Here is a 14,403-nt window from a genome sequence, read left to right as displayed (position 1 = left end):
GATCATTCCCACCCCCTCCATACACAGAGTAAACAGGGATGGGCAACTTGGACATTGGCTACCCAAAGTGGGGGGCTACAAAGGCAAGAAGTGATTGGCTTACAAGCTTTCAAGAGGGAATCTAGATCCAGAGGGCATGGAGGAAGGTGGAACTCCATTGAGTAGTATCTAATCTATCTAAGTGGGGCTGATGAAAGGAAATGCGGATAGGTCTCTTGTGATACAATAGTGAATAATTCTATCAGGACTGATTGTGAGGGTTGGAAAAGTAAAAGCAGACGTTTTATAGCAAGAGGGGAGTGATTAATTTTGCAGTCTAGGAGCGGAGGTCCCTGGGACCATCAAGGGAGAAAAGCGGAGAGCGGGACCCTACCCAGAGAAGCAGTGACGCCGAGATGGAGGCAGAGAACTGAGTGGCTGGGGACTCTAGACCCAGAGAGGGAGAGGGGCTGTGTGCTGACAACTGGGGGGCAGGCTTGCTAGGTATACCCTTTGGTTGGTTGATGATGCATGGATGGGATTATAACATGTCAATGAAATTATATACAATAGGATTAATGTAAAACTAATGTTCTCCCCTGTAAACATTACACAATTCACAATACAACATTAAAAAATGAAAGAATATCATACAGGAAGAAAGCGAAGTGTCAATAAAAAGAAAAGACTAAATTGAGTGTCAGAAGAGACTCTGTAATTTGCTCTTGTCCATCAAGCAGCTAAAGCAACTAGAAGAAATGATGAAGTAAAGGAGCTGAACAGAAAATTTCAAAGGGCATCTTGAGATGACAAGTTCAAGTGTTACAAGGAAATATGCAAACACTTTGAGTTAGAAACTCACAAGGAACAAACATGCTCATTATTTCTCAAGCTGAAAGAACTGAAGAAAAAAAAAAATCAAACCTTGGAATTTAATATTGAAGGATACTATAGGAGGGCACACAGGTTGAATAAGTATGGTGAAAGAATATGAAGAAAAACATGGCATCAAGATTGTAGGAAGACTCATTAACAACCTGCAATACGCAGATGATACAACGTTGCTAGCTGAAACTGAAGAGGAGTTAAAACATTTACTGATGAAGATCAAAGAGCACAGCCTTTGGTATGGATTGCATCTTAATGTGAAGGAAATAAAAATCCTCACCACTGGACAAATAAACAGTATTTTTTTATCAACGGAGAAAGATTGTAGTTGTTGAGGACTTCATTCTTCCTGAATCAACTATCAACACTCTCGGAAGCAGCAGTCAAGAAATCAAACAATTATTGCATTATGCAAATCTGCTGCACACAACCTTTTTAAAGTGTTGAAGAGCAAAGATGTCAGCTTGAGGGCTAAGGTGCTTCTGACCCAAACCATGGTATTTTCAATAACCTCATATGCATGAAAATCTGAACGGTGAATAAGGAAGACTGTAGAAGAATTGGTGCTTTTTAGTTATGGTGTTGGAGGAGAATATTGAAAGTGTCATGGGCTGCCAAAAGAACCAATAGATCCGTTTTGGATGAAGTGCAGCCATAGTGCTCCTTGGAGACCAAGATGGCCAAACTTCATCTCTTATACTTCAGACATATTGTCAAGAGGGACCAGTTGCTGGAGAAGGATATCATGTTTGATAAGGTGGAGGGTCAGAGAAAAAGAAGAAGACTCCCAACGTGATGGATTGGACAATTGGCAATATCGGTGGACTCAAGTGTGACAACAGTAGTGAGGTTGGCTCAGGATCGGACAGTGTTTTGTTCTGCTGTGCATAAGGTTGCTGTGAGTCGGTACCGACTCAATGGCACCTAACAACAACAATAACAACAATAGGAGAGCAAGGAGCTCTGGTAGTGTAGTGGTTACGAGTCAGGCTGCTAATCTCAAGGTCAGCAGTTCGAAACTACCAGCTGTTCCCAAGGGAGAAAGATGAGGCTTTCTCCTCCCATAAAGATTTATTGCCTTGGAAACACTTTGCAAGCTCACTATGAGTTGGAACCAAGGCCACGGCACACAAGCACCACCACCACCATAGTAGGGCAGTCCTGATGTGGCACTGTGGGTTAATGTGCTGATTGCAAAGTCAGTTTGAGCCGCAAGGTCAGCATTTTAAGTTCACCTGTTCAAACTCAGCAGCCACTCCTCAGAAACCCTATACTGGGCTGCTATGTGTCAGAACCAACTTGACAGCACTTAACAACACCATTAAGAAGAAAAAGTCGGGAGTGGAGCATGTCCTTTCATCTCTAAGATCCCTGGATGTTGAACCACCTTACTTACTCAGGTGATTGAGCTGTAACACCAGAAGAGAAGCAACAGCATTAGAGCCAGAGCACAAGACAGAGCACCTTTGAGCAGGACCTTCGAGCAGGAGGCTTGCTTGCAGAGTGGGTTGTCTCAACATTTAATTGGGGGCAACTCAGTTTGTTGAAAGGAGCTCTGGTAGCAGAGTTGTTAGGAGTAGGGCTGCTAACTTCAACGTCAGCAGTTTGAAACTATCAGGCTTTCCGTGGGAGATAGATGAGGCTTTCTGCTCCTGTAAAGATCTGTAGTCTTGGAAACCCTATGTAGGATTGCTGTGAGTCAGAATCGACTTCGTGGCACACCACCACCAGCACCAGGTTTGCTGACCCATGAAACTAGAGCTGAGTGCCTTTGGGTTGAGACTTATAATGGAGTTGAGTGCCCTTTGGGCATTTATCAGCAATGCTAAAAGAACTTTTGACTTTGCCTAAGTAAGACAGAGGCCAGGCCAAGGGGCCAAGGGCCAGAGAAAGTTTTGTCTGTGAGCACGACTTAGAAAAGGTTGTCCTAAATTTGAGAACTATATCCTGAACATTTCTGACCCTGAACTGCAACCTATTAACTTCTCTAATAAACTCCATAATCATGAGTTCTGTCTCTGAGTTCTGTGTGACCATTGAGATGAGTTACTGAGCCCAGCTGAGTATAAAGTGCTGTCGGAGGAATAGTTGTCAGATTTGATAAGGAAGGTTGGAAGGTGGAGGTGTGCCTGGCCACAGCCCTCATAGGAACTGGCGTTGGGTTGATGTGGACTTTGGTTCTCCTTCTCCTTTTTGATACCAGAAGAGTTTAGAGGCTGTCTTCAGGCTTATTTTTTGAAGGTGGGTATTGGAGTTAGCTATTAGAGAAATTCCTTTATGTTCAGTTAGGTCTCCTGGAGAACGCCGCAGGGAACTGTGAGCCATGTCATAGATAGGATGAGTTAACGTCTTCATCTCTTTTATCCTTGTTCCTTATTTTTTCCCTTAATTATGCTGTTTCATTATTTTGCTACTTATAATCTACACTGAAATTTGAATATCAGTTGTGGGGATTTTGCAGCTATCATTATGCCAACAAAATTATGGCATTATATTAAACCATATCTAAAATCATACTTAGATGCATTTAGAAAGGTTTCCTACTAATCATTTCAACTTTAATTTAAAGTCATGTAAAAATATTAAGACATAATTGAATTATTGAATGCAAAATGTGGCATGCAGTTTAAATTCTCCTTCCTCCTAGGATAGCACCGCCTGTATTTTTACTGAAGGGCAATGACTTTTTATGGGCTTTCCCTTCAGTGATCCTTATAAATTGTTGAGTCAAAATCCTAAGTCAGATCATTCCACCTCTTCCTCATAGTTCTAAATAAGCAATGAGGAAATGCCGTCTCTACAAATCAAGTCCTTACTTAATGCCAACAAATTTTAAGGAACAAAATTCTATGTGCTGATTGCCTAACCCAAACCTTGAGAACTTTTTTTCCTGGTTCTCTTTCCTGTTCAATTATATAAAGCATATCTTTTTTTCCCTTTCTTTTCTGCTGTTAAATAAGAAAGCAGATTTTCTTCTTGTCACTACTTAATAGAACCACAGGGTCTTACAATTGTAAGGGACATTATAGGTCATTCAACATCAGAAATCAACTACTTTTGTCTCTACTCAATGTTTCCCTTGCCTCCTCTCCTTTTTTCCCCTTTTTTAGCTGCCAGTTGATTTAAGGAAAAGCATGATTCAGTGAATGCCTAAACTCTGTTTCACATCCTACTTCTGTCTTCGTCTGGACTTCATTGACATGTCTTTGCCAAGCAGATTTTCCGGGGGTGGGGTTCTGTGCTTGAACACACTTGAGAACCCAGTCATTCCCTACATTCTTGGGTAGGTGATTTTCAGCAGGGGAGTCTTTGCTTCACAGAGCAAAACTGTATAAGTACATTTTTTCTCCTGGGCACAGTTGGTAGTGCCCTACTGACTGGTGTTTGTTTTGAAGTCATATGGACAAAGGGGCTTCTGCCAATGTTTATACATTATAGATTCAAATGTGACACTCTCATACCCACTTCAGAACTTCAGTGTTGTATCCAATTCTCCTGTCAGAAAAGGAAAGTTGATTTCCAAGGTGAAAGTTGCTTTCTTTGCAAAAGTAGAAGGTACAGTGTTCAAGAAGTATATTTTAGGATCATTGCATAAAAAAGAAAAAAGAATGCATTAATTACTTAATTATGACATTGTTTAAGATAATTTCATGGCTGATTGTATCTGAAATAGTTCTTAATCTCTACCTCATTTAAGAGAGAATAACCTCATGGCTCAAGGAAAGGAGATTCATACATCACTATACTAATACAATGGGAGCGCAGTGGCTCTTTAGGATTGACACTGGATTGCAAACCTTAAGGTCAGCAGTTTGAGTCCAGCAGTCTCTCTGAGGGAAAAAAAATGAGGCTTTCTGCTCCTGCAAAGAGTCACAGCATTGGAAACCCTATACAGAGTCGCTATGAGTTGGAACTGAGTTGGCACACAACAAAAACATACTAACACAAATGAAAGCACTTTCACACAAAGTTTGGACCCTTTTCTATAAAAGAATCACCCATCCCCTACTGTACTGTATGTGTTTGAATCCAGGTGACTTGCTTTACTAAATGAAATGAGAGTGAAAGTCATTCTGCCGTCGTGGGGGTCATTCGCTCACTTTCCCTTGGCCACATGACTGCCAGCATTCCAGATAGAAGCTGCTCTGTCAGCGGGTTCTGGGAGTAAAGACAGACTAGATCAGATGAAGGCACAGCTGACATACAGAATGCGGAAGACAGGAAGCTGGCCTCTGAGCCACTAAGATCTGGAGGCCATTGGTCACTGTAACATAACCGAGTTTACCAGGGGGCTTCAAACAGTACATGGAAAGTTGAATTAAAGATCATGGAATTTTCCCACACACTTTTTGAAGCCGCTTTGTATTTTGACCAATGCTGATTCTATACTGTAAAGAACAGAAAACCGAATCAAATTCTGGTTTTGCCATTATATGACAATGGAATAATGAGTAAAATACGAGTCCCTGGTTGGTGCAAACGGTTATGGTGCTTGAGTGCTAACTAAAAGGATGGAGGTTTGAACTTACCCAAAGATGTCTCAGAATAAAGGCACAGCAGCCTCCTTCAGAAAAATCAGCCATTTGAAAGCCTGATGAAGCACAGTTCTGCTTTGACAAACATGGGGTCTCCATGAGTGGGGATAGAGCCCCTGGCAATTGGTTTACTGATTATGTTGTTGCTGTTAAGTACTGTCAAATTGGTTCTGACCCAAAGCAACCCTGTATAGGGTTTCCAAGGAGCAGAGGGTGAGCTTGAACCTCAGTTCAAACGGCTTTGCAGTCTCGCACACCAGGACGCTTTACAGATTGTAACTGTTGTTATTTGCCGTGGAGTCGGTTTCGACTCATAGCGACCGGCTGTAAGTCTTTACCGGAGCAGAAAGCCTCATCTTTCTCCCACGAAACAGCTGGTAGTTTCGAACTGCTGCCCTGAGGTTAGCAGCCCGACTCGTAACCACTACGCTTACCAGAGCTCCTTTACTGATTATAATATGTACTAATTAAAATAGGTAATAATAATTGAAATGGGCACATTAACAATCACTTTCCTGATCCCATAGGGTTGACAATTAAAGAGCAATTGTTTATGTTAGTGTCCTGATAAGTTTAAGACACTATTAAAATTGAATTTTTCCTCTTTTGGGGAATTGCATACATTGGTCTTCACATCTTTTTAGCTTTCTAATAAATAAAACAAGTGCATCATGCTTATAAAATTTTACTAACAGTCAAGCACAAACATACACACTTTTCCCAGAATGGCATTTCTGATTGTAGAGCAGCCAGCTTTGAGAAGGACGCTCACGGAATAGTGCTGAGACATGGATACAATATCCCTAGCCAGATCAATCACCCCATTGTCTTTTCTGATCAATGGATATCTCGTGTTCTGGCCAAATTGCTCTCACTTTCTGAGAGAATGTTATAAATGACATGGGATTTATAATGTTGTCAAAGAATATAGCAAATGGTTATAACATTAATTTTTTAAGGAAGAGTTATATAGTGAAAATAAACATTAGCTTTAGAATCTGTCTGACGTGGCACATAATAGTCACTGAATACATTTTTTTGTGTGCTAAATGAATGAACAGCTGGAATCTCACCTGTAATAATGCTCTTAGCCAGGTGACCTTCTGTAAGTGGCAGTTCTCCACTTGCAAGATAAATAATCAAATTTCTATCTTATCAGTTGTATTAATTGTTGATAAGATGGTAGGTGTACATGGTCTGATGTGGCACTGTAGGATAAGCCCTGGACTGCTAATCACAAGGTCAGCAGTTCAAACCTGCCAGACACTCTTCGAAACCCTATACAGGGTTGCTGTGAGTCAGAACCGACAAGATGACACTTAACAAGAACAATATATGGTCTAGCAAAGTGCCTAATAAATAATTAAATAGGTGTTAACTTTTAGTTTATTAGGTATGTACAACCTGGAGTGGGTAGCTCATAGAAAGAAAAATGGACTGCTAGGTTTCTTTGCAGGCTCCATTTATGAGGTTTCTAGATTCCTTTTGAAAAAACAAACAAACAAAAGCATTTTTCTGTGCTTTCCTTGCCACAGAAGCCAGACCTTAAGAATACACCTGAATGAAGCATTTAAAATAAACGCTTTTGACATACAAAAGCTTCAAGAGTGCTGCTTTGGAAAAACTTTCACAACAAAAGGAACCATGCTGTTTTCCATTGCTCCGTAGTTTCATTTCTAGACTGCTTTTCCACCTCCTCTCCACTGCTTTCTCTTTCTCTCTCTCTGCCTATTTAATAAATTTAGTATTCCTGAAAGGCCCTTCTGTAGATGTTTTTTAGTATCAAACTTATCAAATTTAGAACAGCAACAATTAGATAGAGGCAAACTTACAACAATTTTCATTAACAAAAGGAGGGGAGAAGAAACCTTGTCTGGATATCTGCTATTGAACCTTTGCGTGCATTTATTAACTCATTTACTCTCCCCAGAAACTTGGCCAAATAAGTGGCTGTGCTGTATTTATTTATTTCTGCAGAGGTGGATTAAAATGACGATGTTAATGTACAAAGAGGTTCTGGAATTTGCCCAAGGTCATATAATCAGTGAGTGGGGTAGCAGGGAATTGAAGTCAGGTTTGCTTGATTCCAAAGCCATGTGGTTTCCCTGACACCATCCTGCCACACTGTTTCCTTTCTCTTCAGAATCTCAGTTCCTGATGCTACACAGAGGCGGACAGCCTGATGCATATGAGGAGAGTCTCTGGAGACATAGGAACCTGGCTTCTTATACTGATAATGTCATTTACTAATCCTGTGGCCTTGGGCATGTTACTTATCATCGCTGAGCCTCGAGTACTTCATTAGTAAAAAGAAAAAAATCACTCCTTTCAGCAATGTCATAGTGAGCACGAAGGACAATATATGTAGAGTGCTTGGCAGAAAGGAGCATTCAATCAATGGAAGCCACTGATGTTATTATTGTGGTTATCCCCAATAAATGACCCTGAATGAGATGGTTGCCACTACAGAGCAGCTCTTGACAAACACCAAATGGGTGATACAGATATCATGCATATGGGAAATGAGGTGTAAAAGAGATTATATCTTACAAGAAGGACTAGGGAAAGATTCAGGAATAGCTGGTCACTAGACTGTAAATCCATGCAGAGAGTCCCTGAGTCTGCCCACTGTCAAGTTTAGCATTTTCTTTCTATGATTTAGAATAATCAGCAGCACACAGTAGGTGTTTAATAAAAGTGTACTGAATGCATGAATGAAAGTTGTCCTTAAAGAATAGATTTTGAAGGGACATAAATTGGTAGGAATGGAAAATACATTAAAAATAGTAAGGACAGCTTGAGAACACAAAGTAAAACATCATACTGAAATGTGCAAAGATCTGGAATTAGAAAACCAAAAGGGAAGACCAAGCTCAGTATTTCTCAAGCTGAGTGAACTGAAGAAAAAATGCAGGCCTTGACTTGCAATATGGAAGGACTATGGTCAAAATATTGAAAGATGCAAAAAGCATCAAATGAATTACACAGAGTCACTGTACCAAAAAAGACATGGTCAATGTTCAACCATTTTAAGAGAAAGCATATGATCAAGAGCCAATGATCCTAAAGGAAGATGTCCAAGGTGTGTTGACGGCACTGACAAACAACAAGAATCTGATAATTGATGAAATACAGAATGAAGTCTTTCAACAAAATGATGAGCACTGGAGGCACTCACTCATCTATGCTAAGAAGCTGGAAGACAGCTACCTGGTCAACTGATAAGGAGAGATCCATATTTGTGCCCATTTCAAAGAGAAGAGACGCAACTGAATACGATAATCATTGGACAATAGCATTATTATCACATGAAGTAAAATTTTGTTAGAGATAGTTCAAAAATGGCTGCAACAGTACAGTGACAGGGAACTTTTAGAGGTTCAAGCTGGATTCAGATGAGGATATCATTGTGAACATCAAATGGATCTTGGCTGAAAGCAGAGAATATCAGAAAGATGCTTACCTGTGCTTTATTGACTAGTAAGCAAAGGCTTTTGATTGAGTGGCTCATAACAAGCTATGGACAACATTTTACAGAATGAGTATTCTGGAATACTTAATTGTGCTCAAGAGGAAGAGGCAGTTGTTTAAACAGAACAAGGGAATACTGAATAGTTTAAAATTAGGGAATATGTGTGCCAAGATTGTATTTTTTCACGATACTTATTCAATCTGTATGCTGGCCAAGTTATTCAGGAAGCTGGATTATATAAAGAGAAATGTGGCATCGGGGTTGAAGGAAGATTCATTAAGAACCTGCAATATGCAGATGTTATAACTTTGCTTGCTGAAAGCAAAGAGGGCTTAGAATACTTACTGATGCAGATAAAAGACCACAGCCTTTGGTATGGGTTGCACATCATGAAAACAAAAATCCTCACCACTGGACAAATAAACAATATCTATATAAATGGAGATATGATTCAAGTTGTCAAAAACTTCATTTTTCTCAGATCAACCATCAATACACATGGATGTAGCAGTCAAGATATCAAACAACGTAGTGCTTCACAAGACCTCTTTAAAGTGTTGAAAACAAAGATGTCAGTTTAAGGACTATGGTACTTCTGGCCCCAGCCATGGTATTTCCCATAACTTCAAATGCATGTCAAAGTTGGATATCAGATAAAGAAGACCATAGAAGAAGTGATTCATTTGACTTATGGTGGTGATGGAGGAGAACATTGAAAGTACCATGGACCACCATAAGAACAAACATGTGCGTTAGAATAAGTATAACTAGAGTGCTCCTTAGAATCCATGATAACCAGACTTTGCCTCTCATACTTTGGATATTATCAGGAACGACCAGTTCCTGAAGAAGGACATTATGCTTGGTAAAGTGGAGGGTCAGCGAACAAAAGGAAGACCCCCAATGAGATGGACTGATACAGTGGCAGCAACAATGTGCTCAAGTATTACAATTATCTTGAGGTTGGTACTGGACTGGGCAGTGTTTTGTTCTGTTGTGCATAAGGTTGCTATGAGTCAGTACCGAGTTGACGGCCTAAAAACAACAACAACAATAAGGCAAACAGAAAACAAAAAGATGTGGCCATTGAAGAGAAATGGTTGGGTTATGAAACTGGAATTTCACAGAAATGAGAGTTTCAAACACAGCTTGGCAGTGAATAGTACCTAAAATTACAGAGAGTACTAAGAAAGTCTAATTCAATAATCAGATGATCAAGATGCCAATTGCCATAAGATAATTATAGCAGTGAATCATCTGGTTGTTGTGGGAACTAAATAAAATATTACGTGTAAAGCTTGGCACAGTACCTGGCACATAGTAAGTACTCAGTAAGTTAGTTATTATTGATATCAAATTATTTTGCATCACTTTGTGACATTTCAGTAAGTGGTCACAGCAGAAGCCAGACTGAGGAGGCTGCCCACCAGAGGGGCAGTGGATGGGCATCAATATTTATCAAGACCCTTCAGGTACAAGGCACTGCTCAGGTCCTCCAAAGGGCACAGAAGTGAAATTTCCTTTTAGGGTTTCTTCATTTAAAAATTTAATTGTGAATTGAATTCGTAGAACAAATCAATTTTCCATTCAACACATTTTGTTTCATGTAATTGATCGCAACTCCCACAGTGCACCATGACTCATTTCATTTCTACCCTGTGCTTCCTGTTTCTGTTTATCCTTCTTTAGTAACCCTCCATTCCTTTTGAACTTTGCCCTTAGGAAAATGCTTCCCTTTTGATCTTTGTTGTTGTTGTTATTAAGTGCCCACCAGTCGGTGTTGGTATTGACTCATAGTGACCCTGTATAGAGTTTCCAAGTAGCAGTTGATGAGTTTGAACCACTGACTGCATGTTTCAAACTGACCTTGTATTCTAGTGCTTTTTCCTACAGTGCCACCACGCCAGGACTCTGCTTGATTATTTTAAAATGTGTGTACCTTCCAACTGTTATTGTTCATATCATAGACCTGTTGGATGTTTGGCTGAAAATTGAGCCGTGATTTTATCCTAGAACTTTTTATTGTGAGCCTTTTCAGAGCAGTATGTAGTTAGTGGTAGCCAGGCACCATCTAATTCCTCTGGTCTCAGGGTTGTGGAGGCGGAAGAAGTTTGCATCCATTAATCCTTTGGGTTAATTGTTTTTTCACTCTTTTTTGTTCCAGATTGGAAGAGGCCAACAGTTGCACCTTACATGGTTGTTCATAAGTTTTTAAGACTCCAATTACAACTCACCAACGTAGGATGTAGAAAATGTCTTTTGTGGACTATACTATGCCAGTTGACCCTGATGTCCTCTCAGACCATAGTCCTGAGCCCCTGGGCAAGTGACTCATACTCTCAAGATGTTTGGATATGTTTAAGAAGTTTTCATAACTTTGTCCTTGGTTGCTGTTGTTGCTGTTAAGTGCCATTGCATTGATCCTGACTCATAGTGGCTTCCAAGACTGGTAAATTTTTATAGGAGGAGAAAGACTCATCTTTCTCCCTCCAAGCAGCTGGTGAACTTGAACCACTTATCTTGTGGTTAGCAGTCCTGTGCTTATTTTACAAAACCACAGTGCTCCTTTAACCCTGTATGCTATACTTTTGTTGTTGTTCTTAGGTGTCATAGAGTCGGTACCAACCCATCGCGACCTTATGTACAGCAGAACGAAACACTGCCCGATCCTGGGCCATCCTCACCACTGTTGCCACGCTTGAGTCCATCGATGCTGCCACTTGGCCAATCCATCTTGTTGGGGTCTTACTCTTTTTCTCTGGCCCTTCACCTTACCAAACATGACAATGAATACAACACCATTCCTCTTCAATTTGTCATTCCCGGTATAGTAAACCATGTGGTTGTCAGATTTAAAATGGCCAATACCAGTCCATTTCAGCTCACTAATGCTTAAGATAAGGATGTTTATGCATTCCATTTAATTTTTGACAACTTCCTATTTTCCCAGATTTATACTTTGTACATTCCATGTTCTGATTTTCAATGTATGTTTACAGATGTTTCTCTTCATTTTGAGTTGTGCCCTGTCAGCAAATGAAGGTCCCTGTGGGCTTTTATCCCATGAGCTTTACTCCATTTGCATCATCACAGACAACTCTATTTTGAGGAGGCAGCTCTTCCCCAGTTGCATTTTGAATGCTTTCAAACCTGAGGGGCTCGTTTTCCGGCACTATATCTGGCAGTGTTTCTGAAACATAAGATTTTCTGAAAATCATAAGAGTTTCAGTGACTAAATGTTTGGAAGTAGTTTGTCATTCTTTCTTCCTAGTCTGTCTTCATCTGGAAGCTCATCTGAAACCTGTCCACCATGGATGACCCTGCTGGTATTTAAAATACTGGTGGCATAGCTTTCAAAATCACAGCAACTCACAAGCCACCACAGTCTGACAAAATGACAGACAAGTGGTTGCTTCCACCCATGGCAACCACCAAATAATACTTCTTTAAGTGAGAAAATCTTTTCTTGAATTTTTATAGTAGTGGCCTCACACAATATTTATAATTTTCTGATTGATTAATTTTACTCACTGGTCTTCCAAAAGATGAGTCCCTCGTGTTGAAAGGCACTTAAAATACAAATGGGGAAGAGCTAGCTCCTCAAAGTAGAGTTGACCTTAATGATAAGAATGGAACAAAGTTTTCAATACCTCCATTTGCTGATGTGGCACAACTCAAAATGGGAAGAAACAATTGCAAACATACACTAATAATCTGAATGTGGGTTGCATGAAATATGAATCTAGGAAACTTGAAAGTTGTCAGAAATGAAATGGACCACATAAAGATCAATATCCTAGGCATTAGTGAGCTGAAATGGACTGGTATTGACCATTTTGAATCAGATACTCATATAGCTAACTATGCTTAGAATGACAAATTGAAGAGGAATGGCATCACAATCACTGTCAAAAAGAGCATTTTAAGATCTATCTTGAAGTACATTACTGTTTGTGATAGAATTATATTCATCATCTACAGGGTGACCAGTTCATACCATTATTGTTTAAATCTGTGCACCAAGCACTAAAGCCAGAGATGATGAAATTGAAGAAATCTATGAATTGTTTTCAGTCTGAAATTGATCAAAAATGCAATCAAGATGCATTGATTATCACTGGTGTTTGGAAAGTGAAGGCTGGAAACAAAGAAGAAAAATTGATAGTTAGATAATGTGGCCTTGGTGATAGAAATGATGCTGGATATTGCAGACAGAATTTACAGACCATTGACTCATTCATTGCAAAAGCTTTTTTGAACAGAATAAAAGACAGCTTAACTCATGGACGTCACCCAGTGGAATACACAGAAATCAACTTGACTATATCTGTGGGAAGAGATGATGCAGAAGTTCAATATCATCAGTTAAAACAAGGCCAGATCAGCTGTGGAACAGATCATCAATTGCTCAATTTCAGGCTGAAGCTGAAGAAAAATTTGAAAAGTTTGCAAGAGCCAAATATGACTTTGAATATATATCATCTGAGTTTAGAGACTATCTCCAGAACGTATTAGATGCATTAGATACTAATGATGAAATTATGCTGAGAAATTCTTTTATCAGGAATGGGTGTTGCATTTTGTCAAATGCCTTTTTGTGCCCATTGACATGATCCTGTTATTTTCCTTTATTTTATTTATATGGTGGATTACATAGATTGTTTTTCTAATGTTGAATCATCCTGGCATACTGACCCTATATAGGATTTCTAAAGTTGTAAACCTTTACAGGAGCAGAAAGCCCCATCTTACTCCAGCTTGTGGATTAGAATTGTCCACCTATAGGACTACCAGCATCGCATGTAGCTTTATTGAACTTGGCAGATAATTGTGTTTCTTTTCTGTTTTTGTTTTTTAACAAATAGAACATTTGTGGCAACCCTGCATGGATGAAGTCTATCAGAACCATTTTTCCAATAGCATGTGCTCACTTCATGTCTGACATTTTGTAATTCTGTGTCACATTTTGGTAATTCTCACAATATTTCAGATGTTTGCATAATTCTATTACACACTTAGTAGACTACAGAATAGTAGAAATGTAGCTTTTATAGACAGTGGCGAAATCGAGTCAATTTCCACTCATAGTGACCCTTCCAGGGTTTCTAAGAAGCAGTTGGTGGGTTTGAACCACCTCCCTTGCGGTTAGCAGTCCAGTACTTATCCTGCAGCACCACACCAGGACTCCAGCACAGATGTAGTGGCCTATTTTTATCCCTCCATTTGAAGGGAAATCAGAAAGCTGACATTAAGTGTCTAGCTATGCTAAATCCCATAGAAGCTGTTTGGAAAGAGCTGAGATCTGAATCCACACTTCCTGACTGTTAGCCCCAGCATTCCTTCCTTTGGCATGGTGCTAAAATTAGAATACCTCAGGGTCTTGGTTTCTATGTAGGAGCACCTTTAACTCAATCTCAGTATAAAAAGTGTCTTCTTCAACACTTGTAAGAAGTTGCCAATCCAAATCCTGCCACTTTTGTAATATCAAGGTTTAAAGAGGTGGAAAAATAGAAGCAGGGCTGACTAACT

Source organism: Chrysochloris asiatica, unplaced genomic scaffold (genome assembly GCF_000296735.1).
Source record: "Chrysochloris asiatica unplaced genomic scaffold, ChrAsi1.0 scaffold00149, whole genome shotgun sequence".
Taxonomy (NCBI): Eukaryota; Metazoa; Chordata; class Mammalia; order Afrosoricida; family Chrysochloridae; genus Chrysochloris; species Chrysochloris asiatica.
Note: the sequence above shows the minus strand (reverse complement) of the source record.